General features: G+C 46.8%; 1 protein-coding gene across 1 annotated transcript in view; it reads left to right on the forward strand.

Annotated features, from left to right (window-relative positions):
• The window catches only part of LOC137429047 (SPARC-related modular calcium-binding protein 1), a gene marked incomplete in the record, with an annotated part of 356,175 nt that overhangs the window by 54,766 nt on the left and 283,732 nt on the right, over positions 1 to 17,677 (forward strand).

Here is a 17,677-nt window from a genome sequence, read left to right on the forward strand (position 1 = left end):
GGGATAAACAAGATGGACACTACAAGGACTTTCAGGAAAGAAAATGGAATTTGAAAGAGGTGGATTTGGGGTATATTAATGGGGGTAGAAAAGATGAAGGTTTTGGATGGGGGAAGATAAGAGATGGTGGTGAACAGCTGTTTTAAAGACCTGGAGGGAGGAGTGCGATTGAAGAGAGTGAGGGAGTTTGTTCCAGAGGCGGGAGAAAAGAGGAATGAAAGAGTGAAGGTGAGCAGAGAGCCGAGATTTCGGCAGTTTAACCATCAGAGGGTTGCTGGCAGATCTTGTGCGACTTGTAGGAATATTTGGGGGACAGAGCATAGAGAGAGCTGGGGGAGCAAGGCCGGAGAGGAGTCGGTAGAAGACAGAAAGACCACCTTCCTACCTGCCTGCGGTGAGTGAGTGAAAGGCCCTCAGAGATAGCTTCATCGCGGGAGATTCCAATGATTCTGAAAGCTTTGGTTTCAACAGCGTGAAGCCGAGCTAGGTGTGAGGCAGGAGCACCAGCCCAGAGGGGAGAGCAGTATTCCATTGAGCTGCGGATGAAAGCTTTGTATGTGGTGAGGAGCTCAGAAGTGGCAAGGAAGGACTTCGCACGATGGAGGATGCCCAGTCGGCGACTGGCTTTGGAGGCCAGATTTGAAATGTGGTTTTCCCAGGAAAGATCATGGCAAATAGTGAGACCCAAAAGCTTGAGTGGAAGGACTTCTTGAAGAGGATTTTTGAGAAAGTCGATGGGAGGGTTGTCCAGACGGTCTTGTCGGAGAGACAATGTGAGAGAGTGTGAGATTTGTCAGGATTGAAAGACATGTTCCACTTGCGACCAGATGCATCTTCTCTGCTCTTAGAGGCTGTAATCAAAACCTCAGCATACCTGTACCAGCTTTGTCTTAACAGTTTTTGGGAGTTGCTGCTGTTCATCTTGTGTGGCTTTATGTTGGCACCATATGCCCATCCCTACTTTGGTTGCCCTGGTGGGGCTCATTGATGTCTACTGCTGTTTCCTACCCCTCTTTTTATTTCCCACTTCTTTTCTCCACTGCCATACTATCAGTGTTGCCTTTCCCCCATCTATTTCCATTCCCTTCCATGAGCTTCGATTTTGTGGAGAATTCACCATAACGACAAAGAATGAATTGATCCAGAAAGGAATTGGGGAACGATAGACCAGTTGGTTTATTACGTTCACTTGTGGGGATGATGTATGAGATGTTAATTTAGGGAATGGGTGAGGAACCATTCAGATAAATTAAAAGTAATACGCAACTTTCAAAATGATTTAAACCACCCAAGAATGCTCATAACCCCAGAAAACTGCTGCGTTAGGGTGACATCAAGTATATAATGTATGTAAGATATGGATTGTTCCCTAAATTGGCTCACAAAGTTTCTAAAGGAAGGCAAAGATATTGGAAACATACCTGTGAGAAAGGGATGTGTCTCTGCTCAACAAAAGAGTTGGATCGATTTCTCAGTTCACTAAAAAGTTAAGAAGTTGCAGCTTTCTGTATTGTAAACTGCTGTGGACGTGGACTGGTGCAAGGCCTGTGGATGGTGCATTCTAACCGACCTCCCCGATCATCCCTGTCAGTGAGGGAAGATCATAACTAGGGCTTGGCAATGCAGAGTGTAAGTTTAAAATGATGATATTTACTATTAATCATGTTTGGGAGAATAGGGGAAAAAGTAGGAATTGTATTGGTTGTGAGTGCTGCTATATCTTTATATATATGTATATATATATAAAGGGTGTGCCAGACCTCTTCCTGTCAGAGTTTCCTCCAGTTTCCAATATACTACTTCCTGCAGTGCAATATTGTCCAAATAATGCTTCAGAGGGTGTAATAACAGTCTGTTCCAATACTGCTTTTATACAGACAGGGGGTTTGTAATCAAGTAATCAGCAGAGGTTGGGACACCTGGAGGAATTGTTTGCATCAACTTTAAATGCTTAATTTACTTACGTTGCTGCAGAACAGCTGTAAGTTGTTAACCCATTACTTGTTCCCTGAAGAAGGCCTTTTTTTTTTTACAATATAACTGTGCAATTTACATTATTTTCCCGTTTTTGCGAACCGAAACTTTTTTTTTAACCTCGAGCAGTTTACTCCTCGTAAACTGCGTAAATTTCAATAAAAACTGGAAAAATTGAGGTGTTCTAAAACTTTTGACCGGTAGTATATATATATATATGCAGTATATAAATATAATTTCAGTTCTCCAGCTTTCAATGAGCGCACGTAATGACGTCACCGCCATGTACGTACGCTCTGCCTGTCAAGCTCTCAGGGGAACCATCCGACAGAGCATAATTCTGATCTCAGTTCAGATACTGTCACAAGTGTATGAAAAATTCACAGTTACCGACCTGGTCTCATATATCTATATATATAAAGCAGTAAAGTATGTTTGTTTGTTTGTCCTCTTATAACTCGAGAAATACTCATCGCAGAGAAAAACCAAAGGCATATTCGGAATCAGTACATCTCAGAGCAACTACAGCACACCTTAAATTTAAAAAAAACTTCGGGTTTTAAAATTAGCGTATTAGCGCAGAAGCGCTAGCAGAAGTGGGAGGGAATCGAAGGGAGGGAGCGCAGCGCTCCCTCTCGCGCTTCGCAGCGCCAGCGCTTTTGTTAGCGTAATTAGCGTATTTCGGAACGTTAATTTTTCAACTTCATTATTCGGAATCAGTACGTCCCAGAGAAACTTCGTAATGTTAATTTTTCAACTTCATCCGATTGCATGGGACCAACGGCATGTGACAGAGAGTGAAACATACATGCTACATTTATTTGACGACAATGAGTTCTGACTTCCGGGTTCGTGCCGCCAACCCTGTTAGGTGCCTCTTGCGGCACACAGGGAATTACCAGTGAACTGGTACTCAATTTGCCGACCTCAGTAGGATGACAGGCTGAGTCAACCCCCCTGGTGTTAAGGGGGAGGAGGAGGGGAGGGGGAAGAGGAGGGAAGGGGAACGAGGGGGGAGGGGGGAGGGGGGGAGGTGAAGGGGGGAGGGGAAGGGGGAAGGGGAAGAGGGAGGGGAAGGGGGAGGGGGGAGGGGCCCTTCTTCCCCCGGGCACCCCCACACCCTCCCCTCCCCCCCTTCCCCTCCCCCTCCCCCCCTTCCCCCTCCCCCTCCCCCCTGTTCCCCTCCCCTCCTCTTCCCCCTCCCCTCTTCCTCCCCCCTCCCCCCCATTCCCCTCCCCTCCTCTTCCCCCTCCCCTCCTCCTCCCCCGCCCGGCAATGCCGGGTACTTCTGCTAGTATATATATATATATATATATATATATATATATATATATATATATATATATATATATATATATATATATACAGGGTGGTCCAGAAACCCTGGGCACATTTTGAAGAACGATACCTGCAACAACAACTAAGTTTATTATTGTTCTTTGGTGCAAAACAAAACATGATTACTCATAAATGGATGTGACGGCTTCAACACGCAAAGTCATCACATGATACGCAACAGGATGAGGTGCATCACGTGATATGGATCTGGGTGTGCTGTATGTGTTCGTCTTTGCATTAGATCAGTTCATTGTGAATTAGAATCCCTAATATGACGGAGGATATCGTGAGACAGAAAATTAGTGTTGTACGCTTGTATTCTGTATGTGGAAATTTGGCTGAAGTTCACAGACAGCTTGTCAAAGGATGTGGTGCCAACGCCATTGACAGGAGAACCATCGGCAGAATAAACAAGCAGTTTGATGAAACTGGCAGCATTCTTACAAAACAGTCACCAGGTAGGCCTCGTACTGTTTGAACTGAGGAAAGCAGAGCGGTCATTCAACATCAACTCGACAGTAACACACCATTATCAACTCGTCGTTTATCAAACGTCACCAACATAGGCCGATCATCGATTCGAAGAACACTAAAAGACCTCAATGTGAAACCATACATACCAAGATTAATTCACCAACTATCTGAGGATAATTTTGACAGGTGTGCTGAGGCATGTGTGACATTGCTTGGGTTAATGGATATGTACAATGATTTTCATAACAGGATCTCGTGGTCAGATGAATCCAAGTTTACTTTATCTGGTTTTGTGAATCGTCATAACATCATGATATGGGCAGTAGACAACCCACGATTCACTATTGAGCACAACGTCCAGTATCAAGCTCGTGTGTCTGTCTGGGCAGGCATTTCTTCTGGAGGCATTGTTGGACCAATTATTTTTCGAAGAAAATGTGAATGCTGCAAATTACCTTCTAATGTTGGAGCACAATGTATTTCCACTCAATGATGGCCAAATGTGGTTCATGTCTGTTGGTGCGCCTGCTCATTTTGCTGCCAGTGTACGCCAGGCCCTTGATTTGAACTTTGCAGACAAATGGATTGGCGGTCGTGGTCCTGTTGAATGGCCGCCACGGTCTTCTTTTTTTAACAACTTCCTTTGGGGTTTTCTCCAACTTTGGGGTGTGATATCTTCCATTGGGGTTTCCTCAAACACAAAGTGTATGCAAGGAATCCTACGACCCTTAGAGACTTGAAACAATTCATCCGTAATAAGACTGCTGCCTTAACAACTGAAACATGCAGAACTGTGTGTCAGAGTGTTTCGTCAAGGGTACAGCTGTGCATAGACAATGAAGGAAAGCAGTTTGAACATTTGAACTGATCTGTTTCATGTATATTAGACTGCTTAGAATGTTTAACGAGTAATCATGTTTTGTTTTGCACCAAAGCACAATAATAAACTTAGTTGTTGTTGCAGGTATCATTCTTCAAAATGTGCCCAGGGTTTTTGGACCTATATATATATATATATATATATATATATATATATATATCAGTCACTATGCGACCTTCATATCATCAGTGGAGAACCGCCAGCAAGGTGTCCCATACAGCTGCTGCTGCACCTTGCTGGGAGCGATAAGCACCGCCTGCCACACGGTAACGTTATCTCTGGTATCCACTCATCATATGGAGTCGACCTGGTTGCGGTTGGGAGTTACTAATAATGGTATCTGTAATCTGGTTCTCCAACCTAATGAGCGGACAACATGACGTCATCGCCATGCATGTCCGCATTGCCTGCAAAGCTCCAGAGGAACCATCTAGCAGTGCGTCATTACGGATTATAAATTCAGATACTGTCACAAGTGCATGCAAAACTCACAGTTACCGACCTGGTTTCGCCCTTGTTGGGGCTTCATCAGGGCAACGCAGTGAGGCTTTCATACACTTGTAACTCTGTGAACCTTTCGGTTTTTATATCAGTCACTATGCGACCTTCATATCTTCATATTACAGATACCATTATTAGTAACTCCCAACCGCAACCAAGTCGACTCCATATGATGAGTGGATACCAGAGATAACGTTACCGTGTGGCAGGCGGTGCTTATCGCTCCCAGCAAGGTGCAGCAGCAGCTGTATGGGTCACCTTGCTGGCGGTTCTCCACTGATGATATGAAGGTCGCATAGTGACTGATATAAAAACCGAAAGGGTCACAGAGTTACAAGTGTATGGAAGCCGCACTGCGTTGCCCTGATGAAGCCCCAACAAGGGCGAAACCAGGTCGGTAACTGTGAGTTTTGCATGCACTTGTGACAGTATCTGAATTTATAATCCGTAATGACGCACTGCTAGATGGTTCCTCTGGAGCTTTGCAGGCAATGCGGACATGCATGGCGATGACGTCATGTTGTCCGCTCATTGGGTTGGAGAACCAGATTACAGATACCATTATATATATATATATATACAACATATATATATATATATATATATATATATATATATATATATATATACATACAGACTTGGCATTTAAAATGGAATATTATTTTGTGGGGGTGAACTTACTTTTCAAGATGTCTTAGAACCAAAAGTTCATTGGAATTATGTTGAAATTATTCTAGATTTTGTTAATGTGACCTTAAAAAGAAACAAAAACCACATTTGACATTTTGAAACAAATAAATTGATCCTTGAAAGTGATGTAAACTGATATCGAACTCAATTCATGGACAGTACTGTGTTAAACTTCTGTACGTTTTCCAGAAGTAGCTCTTTATTTTGCACATTAGCCAAATTTTTTTTTAACAAAAACAAAAGTTAAATTACGACTGGGATTACGGACAGTAAAATTACAGTTCAGTACTTCGTGTAACCCCCACGAGCATTCAGGAGAGCACATACATGTTGAGGCATGCTGTTCACGAGATTTGCCAAGGTTTGGACAGGAATCGCTTGCCATGCAGTGACAAAAGCCTGTTGCAATTCACGCACAGAGGTCGGCTGCTGGTCCAAGTGGTCGATTTGACGCGTTAATTCTGCCCACAAGTTCTCTATCGGATTCATATCCACGGACATGGCAGGCCACTCCATATGCTCCACACCATGGTCAGCCAGAAAGTGTTGGATCATGCGAGCACGATGAGGCCATGCATTGTCATCTTGGAAGACAAAGTTTCCTCGAAAGGCTGCACGAGCAAATGGAAGCAATGTTTCTTCCAGAATGGCCCTGTACTTGAACTGGTTCAGGTTTCCATTCAGAACAACAAGGTCAGTTTTGCCCCCTGCATGAAAAGCAGCCCAAACGGTCACCCCACCACCTCCAGCTTGGACTCTTGGCACTATACAATCTTTGTTGTAGGCTTCATGCACTTGTCTACGCACTCGGACGCGGCCATCTTGGCGATAGATCAGAAATCTAGACTCGTCACTGAAGATCACGTGATTCCAGTGTCCTGGCTGCCATTGACGGTGCTCTCTGGCCCACTGCAATCGGCGCTGGTGGTGTTGTCTGGTCAGGCGTGGCTTTCTCAGGGGACCCCTGGTACGATAGCCTGCTTGAACCAGTCGCTGGTTGACTAGCCTTCTGGATACAGGCACATTTGTCAGTTGCTGCCACTCAGCCCTAAGCCGATTAGCTGACTTGGTACGGCCATTGCAGACTAACCGGTGCAGCTGGCGATCATCCCTCCTTGTGGTTCTGCGGGGACGTCCTGGCCTCGGTATTGGAGTAGGGACACCCCTCTGAGCATTTCGTTTCAGGATCTTTGACATCTGACCTTGAGTGATGCCATACTGCTAAGCAATAGCACGCTGTTTCATGCCGTAATTTCGTAAAGCCACCACTCCATGACAAACAGCATTGTCGAGTTGACGGACCATCTCCAGAGGAAGCGGCAATAACTTTTGGAGACGTGCAGCAGTTGTTTTCCACTAATACAGAACGCAACAACCCTTGTATACCCGACTGTGAAGCCAATCATCAAATGCACCTGTCCGTACATTTTGCCATGCCACCTGTGATATAATCCTGTTGTTGACTTCTTGCTGCAACAGACAATCAGTGACATGGTTCTTTTAACAAATAAATCACCAAAGTGTAAAAGAAACTCACCAGATTGATATACTGAGTTAAGAAAGTAAACCCAAGTCAAGAAAAAAAAAATCCATATTAAATGCCAAGTCTGTATATATATACAACTCCAAATGTATACAACTTCCGTTGAACTTGGGGCCGACTCAGAAGAAGACCTTTGTTGGTCGAAAGCTTGTCGACAATTAAAGATCGACGTCCTGAAGCTATGTCCGCGTCTTAATTAATCTAACGATTATTTATTCAATGCAAATGAGACGCCCTGCTCGTACTGTGGAGTTTCTACTATTTCTTACAGTTATATGTATATATATATATATATATATATATATATATATATATATATATATATATGTATATATATATATATACATATATATTGTTGCGGTTTTGTGTTTTTATAATAAAGGTTAATTTCCCCTCATAGTTTAGTTACACGACAACATTTAGCCTCATTTAAGCTCAGTTATTTCATAGTAAATGTAAGCGTAGACCTTTCCTGTGTTTAGTTTTGTGTTGAGTAGGATAATGAGAATTCGGTCCTTTACGATGCCTCGATGCTTTTGGTTTTGGCGCGATATACCACGAGGCAGGCCTGAACAAGTCAATCAAGGCCAAAGGAAGGCGGAAGAGGAGCCGACGGAAAGCGCGAGCCGCCAATCAGGGCTTGAGGTGAGTGACTTACCACCGCGGCAAAAGGCGGGGTTTGGAACATTCGAGTCGGGGTATGGTGGGACGATATAACCGTGTGCCCAGAGCCCCCACCTCAGTTATGAGGGGAGATGCGCGGAGACGAGTTATGAGACGAGAGGAGACACAGTGAATTCAGTTATGAGATGCGCGCAGGGCAAGACAGTTGAGTTGTGAGACCGGAGCGCTCAGTTGTATTAATCGCGCTGTGAAAGACAGCCGCGCCGGGCCACAGATGCGCATTTTACCTTCTGCCTGCTTTTGCCGAGATACGCGCTGCTAGGATTTTCCCGCCTGCCTGCCTTCGCAGGATACGTGCTGTGACCGCCAGAGGGCCACGCTGGGTGAGCTGTTCCTGGAGCGACCAAAGCAGGCGTGTTCGGCGCGTGAACATTCTTCCTTCATCTCCCTGTGTTTAAATGGGCCCATTGTCTGGGGAATAAGTTAAGACTGTTTAAGACTGCCCTGTGTCTCTTTTCTACCAATCATTGTAAATAGTGTAATTAAATCGTGTTATTCCTTTGATTCGACCGTCTTGTGTTTTCCATCATTGGCTTAGCATGGTACGAATTCGATCGCTCTGATCGGGTTCAATAGCAAGGTAACAGCACGGGTCACGTAGTACGCCATCCGCTCGGGTGTACTCAATTACACGTGGTTCGTGCGAGACTCGATCCCCGCTTCCGCTGCGGCGTGGGTACTCAAGGGATGTGTGAAATTGTCCCGAGACCCTTTTCCACGTCTGCCCGGAAGTGGCGATTCAGTCTCACGGTTCGAAGACCCAAGGAGAAAAAGGGGCTTAATCTCCCCTTTTGTAAGGGAACGGGCTTCGGAAAACCGCAACAATTTGGTGTCAGGAGTGGGATTTGGAACCCTGAAAAAAAATTTGGACACCAAATTGTACATATTGGCCGCAACAATTTGGTGTCCGGGAGTGGGATTTGAACCCTAACAAAAATTTTGTTTGGACGAATTGGCTCCAAATTATGAGCGAACGAAATTTAGTCTGTAAAAAATTCCAAATTGTATTCATACCATGGCTGGCCAAGGTGGTCGAATGCCGGTGGGGGTAGAAGAAGAGGTAGAATTAATGACCCAAGACCAGGAGAGACAGTTGGTGGTGGAGGAAGCAGAAAAGGGTGCAGCAGTTGTCAAAAAAATGGTGGCGCCTCGCACGTGGCGGCGAAGGCCAAACGACGTTGTACAAGTGAGTTCTAAAGACATGCAATTATTCATGACACAAATGATGGCCTTTATGGTCAGGTCGGGTGAAAACACGGAAGAGCTAAAGAATCAAATGAAAGAATTGGGGGACAAATCCACCCGGGAATTGGGAGAAATAAAAAATGTGTTGGAAAAAAGAATGGACACCCGAGGAGAGACATTTTTTTAAAATGGGGGAGGACATTGGGCGCAGGTTGAGCGGGAAGGTCACGGTGGTACGTGACAAGGTGAAGCAGTGTGAGGAACGCGTGGGGAGCGAGCTTGAGCGAGGCACAGCCAAGTTGATCGGGGCTATGGAAGTCGCGACACGGTGTGCAGAAGAACCGGCGAAGGTCGAGTTGGAAAAGAAAATTTTATGGGCGTCGGCAGTCGCCGAGGAAAAAGAAATAATTGGGGCCGAAGAGACGGGAGAAACAGAAACTAAATCGCGGGAGAAAGAAACGGAATCCGCACAAAGTCTGCATTTGCACCGTGATGCCGTGCTTACTAACGAAATTAAAAGTTTGCAGGTGCAGCTGGGGAAGGAGGACCCCGAGGTGAGTGAAAATAATGGCGCGAATGTGTTTGGCGCGAATGGGTTTTTGGCGCGCTTGGGACAGAGTCGAGACCCGGGCGGTCGCGGAAGGTCCATTGTGCGGTGTACGAAGGCGACTGGTACGATGTACGAGAGAGAGTGTGCGAGAAAAGTGTGTGCCAGGGTATGCGATGATTGAGTGTGCAAAGGAGGAGTGCACACCCGAGAGTGTGGAAAAAGAGTGTGTGGAGAGCGAGTGTGTTATGGAGTGTGTAACGAAAGAGTGTGCACCAGAGTGTGCCGGAGAAGAGTGTGTTACAGAATGTGTGATGGGAGAGTGTGTTACAGAGTGAGTGCAGGAGTGCACACCAGAGCGTGTTGCAGAGTGTGTGCAGGAGTGCACACCCGAGGGTGTTACGGAGTGTGTAACAGAAAAGTGTGCGATGATGGGGTGCGTGAAAGGTGCGAGTGCACCTGGGTGGTGTGCACCAGAGAGTACGAGTACGGAGTGCGAGGGAGAATGCACACCAGAGAATGTGGAAGGAGAGTGTGCAGTGACGGAGTGTGTGGGAGGCATGGGGACGCCTGGGTGTGCGAGTGCGGAGTGGGTCGTGAGTAGTGAGGACGCGGCTCAAGCATCGACACCGACTGGGGTAGCGTTTAGCGGGACGGGTAGCAGACGTGAGCCCCGGTGAGTTGTGTGCAGCAGGGACCGGCGGGGATCGGTGCCGCGGCGGTCTCACAAGGACCGGGGTGCACAATTCGTGCCGGCCCCCGCACTGTATGGTTGGTGCCGTGCCGTGGCGACAAAGGCAATCGGCGAGGTTCAAGGGGAGGTAGGAGATTTCAGAGCCGCACACCCTAGCGGGTGCGGTGCTCTGACCGTGGCCGGTTGGGTCATTGTGCTTGGGACCGCGAGGCCCCGCACAGGGATTGAGCCATGCACCTCGGCCCATCAATACATCCTCCCCTGGATCGAAAATGCCGGACGGACCCTACATACAGGAGACAAACCACCCGCATGGATCGCTCGGCCCTTCGAGGCCGAGCCATGACAAAGTATATCCACATGAAGAGGCTCGTAGTGCAGCAGACTGTGAGAGTAGTGTACCCCATGTGGAGGAATGGTAGTGGTACCATTCCTCACACAGGGCCCATGAGCATTAGTTTAGGGGGATGGCTGTGACAGGCACATAGAGGTGCCAGCAATGGTTACCTCCATGGGGCACCGAAGCTAGCCGAGGGAGCGCTGGGATAATGATAGGGAATTAGCAGACTGCAGAGACTGAGATTTAAGTAGTGACACTGTACTGTAGAGGGGACGTAGGTAGCTTAGGATGATAAAGAGAAAGGGAGTGCATAGTGTAAAGGGACGACGGGGAAGCACGAGTTTTAGGGGAAGTAGTCAGCTCGATGATGCTGTGTGTGTGAGGAATTGTATTGAGATAGATGGAACTGTGTTTGAGGTGTGTGAGCACAAGAGGTGTGCAAAGATATCTGGTGTGTGGAAGTAGTAGTGTGAATTGACTTGCATGATGTGCAAGACGAAAGGTGTGTGAGCACAAAAGGTGTGTGAGAAAGGTGGTGTGCGAGATAAGTGGTGTGGAATGCTTGGTGTGGAAGTAAAAGGGTGGAATGCATGGTGCGAAGGAGTGAATGGGGGAAGATGGAACCCATTCACGGATGCCCGGGGTGGGTAGTGTAAAGCCAGGTAGAGGGCATAGGCAAAATTTGTATGGATATTGACACCTGTGGTGCAGGTAGTGGAAACGTAGTGTTTTGTTGGGTGCATGAGTATGTGGAATGGCTGGGCGTGTGGCTTAATTGGTGCATATGGTTTTTGGGGCACTCCACCACTGGTAGTTTGTCGGCCAGGTGAGGCCGCAGGTAGGCTCTGGGAGCCAGGTAGGGTAGTTGTGAGTTGTTGAGTGGGGCCCGAGGATCCCCAGAGAGGACCCAGGTTGCCCGATGCCAAGGTGGGCACAGAGGGGGTAAGTGCCAGGAAGGGCCTTCCCCAGTTAGGGTAGTTGTTGTAGTGTGAGTGAGGCCCGAGGATCCAAGGGAAGGACCCGGGTTGCCCAATGCCAAGGAGGGCATCAGGGGGTAAAGTGCCAGGAGGGGCCTTCCCCAGTTTAGGTAGTCGCAGGAGCAGGTAAGCTCGGGTGGCGACTTCAGTGGCGTAGGTGCGCAGGTAGGTAGACCTGCTGGTAGGGCCACATGACCCAGCCCCGAAATTGTGCAAGGGCACAGAAAGAGAATTTGTGGGAGTGAGACCCAAATTTCAAGGGCACCGCAGAGTGGGCAATGGGAATTCGGGTTCTTAGAACCACATAGTTTAAAGAGGCCGATTGGCAGGGCATGACCCCGGGGCCCGGGTAGGTTAAAAGTAAATGTCAGTAGGGTAGTTAGGATGTGGGAAATCCCTTCGCACTATCCACAGCCAGTCACCAAGGAGGACGAAGCTCCACACCAAGGTTCTGTGAAACTGTTTGAGTTGTAAGAAGCATCACGACGTAAGAGTGACATTGTGTTTGTTCCATCCCTTCCTTCCTGGGAGGGATTGGGAGACGAATTTGGAATAGAGGGGGATATGGGAGACAAGCCGTAGAGACGGATTGTAAATACAAGGAGGGATAGGGTAGTATAGCCGACGGTGAGGGGTACGGACGGATACGGACGAGCCTGCTCTGCTCGCTCTTCCACGTCCCTCGCACTGTGTTACCTTGTTTTCTGTGTGCCATTGCGTCCTTTCCGCTTTGCTTGTTGTGCCTTGTCTCTTCCCCCCACCCCAGGACCATTTTGGAGGTGGACCTGTGCAGCACCATCGACCTGTGCAGCATCCCTTCTGCACCTTGTTACGTCTGTGCAGCCGAACTGCACAGCACTTTGCTGCAATATCCTTTTGCTGCAACCTTGTTGCACCTGTGCAGCACTTTGCTGCCAAATCATTTGCTGCACCTTATCACTCATTATGGACCACAAGCTTGTGGCCTTGAACCTCTGCTGTGCAGCATTTTGCTGCAAAACCATCTTGCATCTTCGGACCACTTGTTTGAGTGGCGTTAATGTCATGCATTCGGACCACATGGGAGTGGCCCTGCCTGGCAAAGAAATAAAATAAAAGCATTTTTTGTGCATTTTTATTATGGTGTGCTAGGCATGAGAAGATGTGTAAGTTTAGATAGCCCTGAAGATTAAAAATGGCCTGTATAATGGTCCGGGGGCTAGCCGGTTTGATAGATGCACACAGAAGAAGCAAGAAGCAAGATGCAAGAAGCAAGCAGCAAGTGCCATGATTGATGAGTGTGTTTTTGCTGTGCTTTCTCTCCCCTCCAATCTTCTCTTCCAAAAAGGACAGGTCCTGGGTCATAGAATTGTAAATAAAGTTAAGTTACGTGCTTGTAAATATAAGAATGCTGCCCACCGGCTATGTGTTTAGTTTGAAAAATTCCGGAAATACTCGGTTAGTTGTGGGTGTGAATCTGATATGTAGCTACTCAACGCAATAGGAGGGACATATCTAGTGTTTTAAAACTGTCGCATACACGGGTCAGAGTAAATGTTAGGGGGAACCACACCTATATGTCACATGTAAAAGTGAAAGTTAATTTTGCACGTCATTCTCTAACCGGTCGTCCCATTGGTGGTTCCGACTCGGGGACGAGTCTGACGAGGGAGCGGTGTAGTGTTGCGGGGTTTTGTGTTTTTATAATAAAGGTTAATTTCCCCTCCTAGTTTAGTTACACTACAACATGTAGCCACGTTTTAGCTCAGTTATTTCATAGTAAATGTAAGTGTAGACCTTTCCTGTGTTTAGTTTTGCGTTGAGTAGGATAATGAGAATTAGGTCCTTTACGATGCCTCGATGCTTTTGGTTTTGGCGCAAAATACCACGAGGCACGCCTGAACAAGTCGATCAAGGCCAAAGGAAGGCGGAGGAGGAGCCGACGGTAAACGCGAGCCACCAATCAGGGCTCGAGGTGAGTGACTTACCACTGCGGCAAAAGGCGGGGTTTGGAACATTCGAGTTGGGCTCGGGCGGGACGATATAACCCTGTGCCCAGAGCCCCCACCTCAGTTATGAGGGGAGATGCACGGAGACGAGTTATGAGACGAGAGGAGACGCGGTGAGTTCAGTTATGAGATGCGCGCAGGGCAAGCCAGTTGAGTTGTGAGACCGGAGCACTCAGTTGTATTAATCGCACTGTGAAAGACAGCCGCGCCGGGCCACAGACGCGCATATTACCTTCTGCCTGCCTTTGCTGAGATACGCGCCATGAGGATTTTCCCGCCTGCCTGCCTTCGCCGGGATACGTGCTGTGACCGCCAGAGAGCCACGCCAGGTGAGCTGTTCCTGGAGCGACCAAAGCAGGCGCGTTCGGCGCGTGAACATTCTTCCTTCATCTCCCTGTGTGTGTAAGTGGGGCCATTGTCTGGGGAATAAGTTAAGACTGTTTAAGACTGCCCTGTGTCTCTTTTCTACCAATCATTTTAAATAGTGCAATTAAATCGTGTTATTCCTTTGATTCGACCGTCTTGTGTTTTCCATCATTGGCTTAGCATGGTACGAATTAGATCGCTCTGATCGGGTTCAATAGCAAGGTAACAGCACGGGTCACGTGGTACGCCATCCGCTCGGGCGTACTCAATTGCACGTGGTTCATGCGAGACTCGATCCCCGCTTCCGCTGCGGCGTGGGTACTCAAGGTATGTGCGAAATTGTCCCGAGACCCTTTTCCACGTCTGCCCGGGAGTGGCGATTCAGTCTCCCGGTTCGAAGACCCAAGGAGAAAAATGGGCTTAATCTCCCCTTTTGTAAGGGAACGGGCTTCGGAAAACCGCAACAATATATATATATATATATGATGATGTTTAGATGTTTAGACTCAGCAGTCTAAACGTAATTAAGAGGGTGTTAATTATATTTGAAGAAGAAGAAGGTGTTTTGGTCGCACATAAACGTACATACAAACAACAACTAAACAAGAAGACGTCATGCAGAGCACGATACTTGCAAAATCCGCCCCCCACCACCAAGAAAAGAAAAGTCCATTGATACAGCAAATTGTCCATTTCATGAAGATTTTTTTTTTTTTTTTGTATACAAGATCGAGGCTCGTGAAAGAGCTAACATTAATCACACAAAAAGACAAACCGACACACAAAACACAAAAAACAAGGGGAGCGGCAGACAAGATGGGGAGAGAGGGGGAAGGACACAAAAGAGAGGGGGAAGAGGGGGAAGGACACAAACACAACATTTGAGAGCAGGGACATCGGGAGGACTTGGGGGGAGGTGGGAGAGGATTAAAACATATGAACACTGCAAGGACTCTGGGGTGAATTACCGGGGGTAGAAAAGATCAAGGTTCTGGATGGGGGAAGATAAGAGATGGTGGTGAACAGCTGTTTTAAAGACCTGGAGGGAGGAGTGGGATTGAAGGGAGTGGGGGAGTTTTCTTGATCTTGATCAAATTAAAATTAAATTGACATTAAAATTGACAATCGTCTTGATTAAAATTCAAGTCGCTATGATTAAAATTGACAATCTTGATCAAAGCTCAGGTGAATAGGAAGAAAAGTGACGATTTTTTCAGATGAAATTTGAGGATTTTTGAAATGTGGCCTATGTTGACCTTTTGGCCTATGTTGACCTCAAAAATACTCGGTGGTTGAATTCAGTGACAAGATATGCAAATCCTCTTCAAATTTCAAGTCAATCGGATGAAAATTGAGGATTTTAGAAATTTTGCAATGTTGGTGACCTTTGGCCTATGTTGACCTTTTGACCCTTTGACCCCAAAAACAATAGGCGTCTTGCTGTTGACCAACTCTACCATTTGTTGAAGTTTCGTGAAGATCGGTTGAAAATTGTGACCTGTAGGCCGGTGACAAACAAAAAAGCAGACAGACAGACGGAACCACAAACGCAACCGACCAATATACTTGGAAAATCTTTGATTGCAAGTAACAAACACATAACCATATACCTTTGCTCTATTATAATAGGGTGTGTGTGTGTGTGTGTGTGGGTGTGTGTGTGTGTGTGTGTGTGTGTGTGTGTGTGTGTGTGTGTGTGTGTGAAAATGATGTTGAAAACAGGTTACATGTTACCAGTGGCAGTCTCAAAAGACTGACCTGACAATATTTGATCATTTTTGAAGTTCTTCTGGATGATGTTCTTGCCTCGAAGGTTCATGCTGGATGATGTTCTTGCCTCGAAGGTTCATGCTGGATGATGTTCTTGCCTCGAAGGTTCATGCTGGATGATGTTCTTGCCTCGAAGGTTCATGCTGGATGATGTTCTTGCCTCGAAGGTTCATGCTGGATGATGTTCTTGCCTCGAAGGTTCATGCTGGATGATGTTCTTGCCTCGAAGGTTCATGCTGGATGATGTTCTTGCCTCGAAGGTTCATGCTGGATGATGTTCTTGCCTCGAAGGTTCATGCTGGATGATGTTCTTGCCTCAAAGGTTCATGCTGGATGATGTTCTTGCCTCGAAGGTTCATGCTGGATGATGTTCTTGCCTCGAAGGTTCATGCTGGATGATGTTCTTGCCTCGAAGGTTCATGCTGGATGATGTTCTTGCCTCGAAGGTTCATGCTGGATGATGTTCTTGCCTCGAAGGTTCATGCTGGATGATGTTCTTGCCTCGAAGGTTCATGCTGGATGATGTTCTTGCCTCGAAGGTTCATGCTGGATGATGTTCTTGCCTCGAAGGTTCATGCTGGATGATGTTCTTGCCTCGAAGGTTCATGCTGGATGATGTTCTTGCCTCGAAGGTTCATGCTGGATGATGTTCTTGCCTCGAAGGTTCATGCTGGATGATGTTCTTGCCTCGAAGGTTCATGCTGGATGATGTTCTTGCCTCGAAGGTTCATGCTGGATGATGTTCTTGCCTCGAAGGTTCATGCTGGATGATGTTCTTGCCTCGAAGGTTCATGCTGGATGATGTTCTTGCCTCGAAGGTTCATGCTGGATGATGTTCTTGCCTCGAAGGTTCATGCTGGATGATGTTCTTGCCTCGAAGGTTCATGCTGGATGATGTTCTTGCCTCGAAGGTTCATGCTGGATGATGTTCTTGCCTCGAAGGTTCATGCTGGATGATGTTCTTGCCTCGAAGGTTCATGGGATGGTAGATCGATGTGATCGGGCTGCTTTCTTGTTGTTTTTCTCAGAAGGTTGTAAAGCCACCTGTCTGTCAGTATTGTGGGTACAGTCTCGTGCTCCAGCCACAATGGAGACACTCGGTAAATATCCTCTACATATCATTGTATTCGGATCTGAAGTCCAAATTGTTGCTGCGCGTGCACAAACAGCAGAGCCTGAGAAGTTGGGATTATGGAATTGAACTCTTGACATGTGTATGTAGAGTATATTTGTGAATCTACAAGTTTATAATGGACAGTGTTGGTAGTCAGTTATCTTTGATGTCAAGAAAGGTAACAAAGGTTACCCAACATGTCCCATGTGAAATACACTGCGGGGTGGAAGGACTTGACAAAATCAATAAAGCCCGTTCAAGATCCTCTGTTGCAGGATGCGGCACCGATACGGCAGCGTCCAATGAATGTTGATGTGGGACAATCAAACGAATCAAAAAATTGTTGCTCATTACAACCGATATAAAGGTTTCCATAGTTGGGATTCATGTTGGTGCCCATGCTGCTATCCCATTGGTCTACTTGTTCGGCAAATGAGCAGCAGTTCAGAGTGAGGACCAGCACGGTGAGGTAGAGTAGAGTTTCCATGCCTGGTTCCTTTATAGTACGGCGATTGAAAAAGTGTTTGAGCACCCACCTGAAGAGCCTGGCTAGTCGGATTGACAGTGTAGACCTTTAGCAGGTGTATGTGTACTGTCGGACCCACTTTGATC

Source organism: Myxine glutinosa, chromosome 6, assembly GCF_964187855.1.
Source record: "Myxine glutinosa chromosome 6, kmMyxGlut1.1, whole genome shotgun sequence".
In the NCBI taxonomy this organism is placed as follows: domain Eukaryota; kingdom Metazoa; phylum Chordata; class Myxini; order Myxiniformes; family Myxinidae; genus Myxine; species Myxine glutinosa.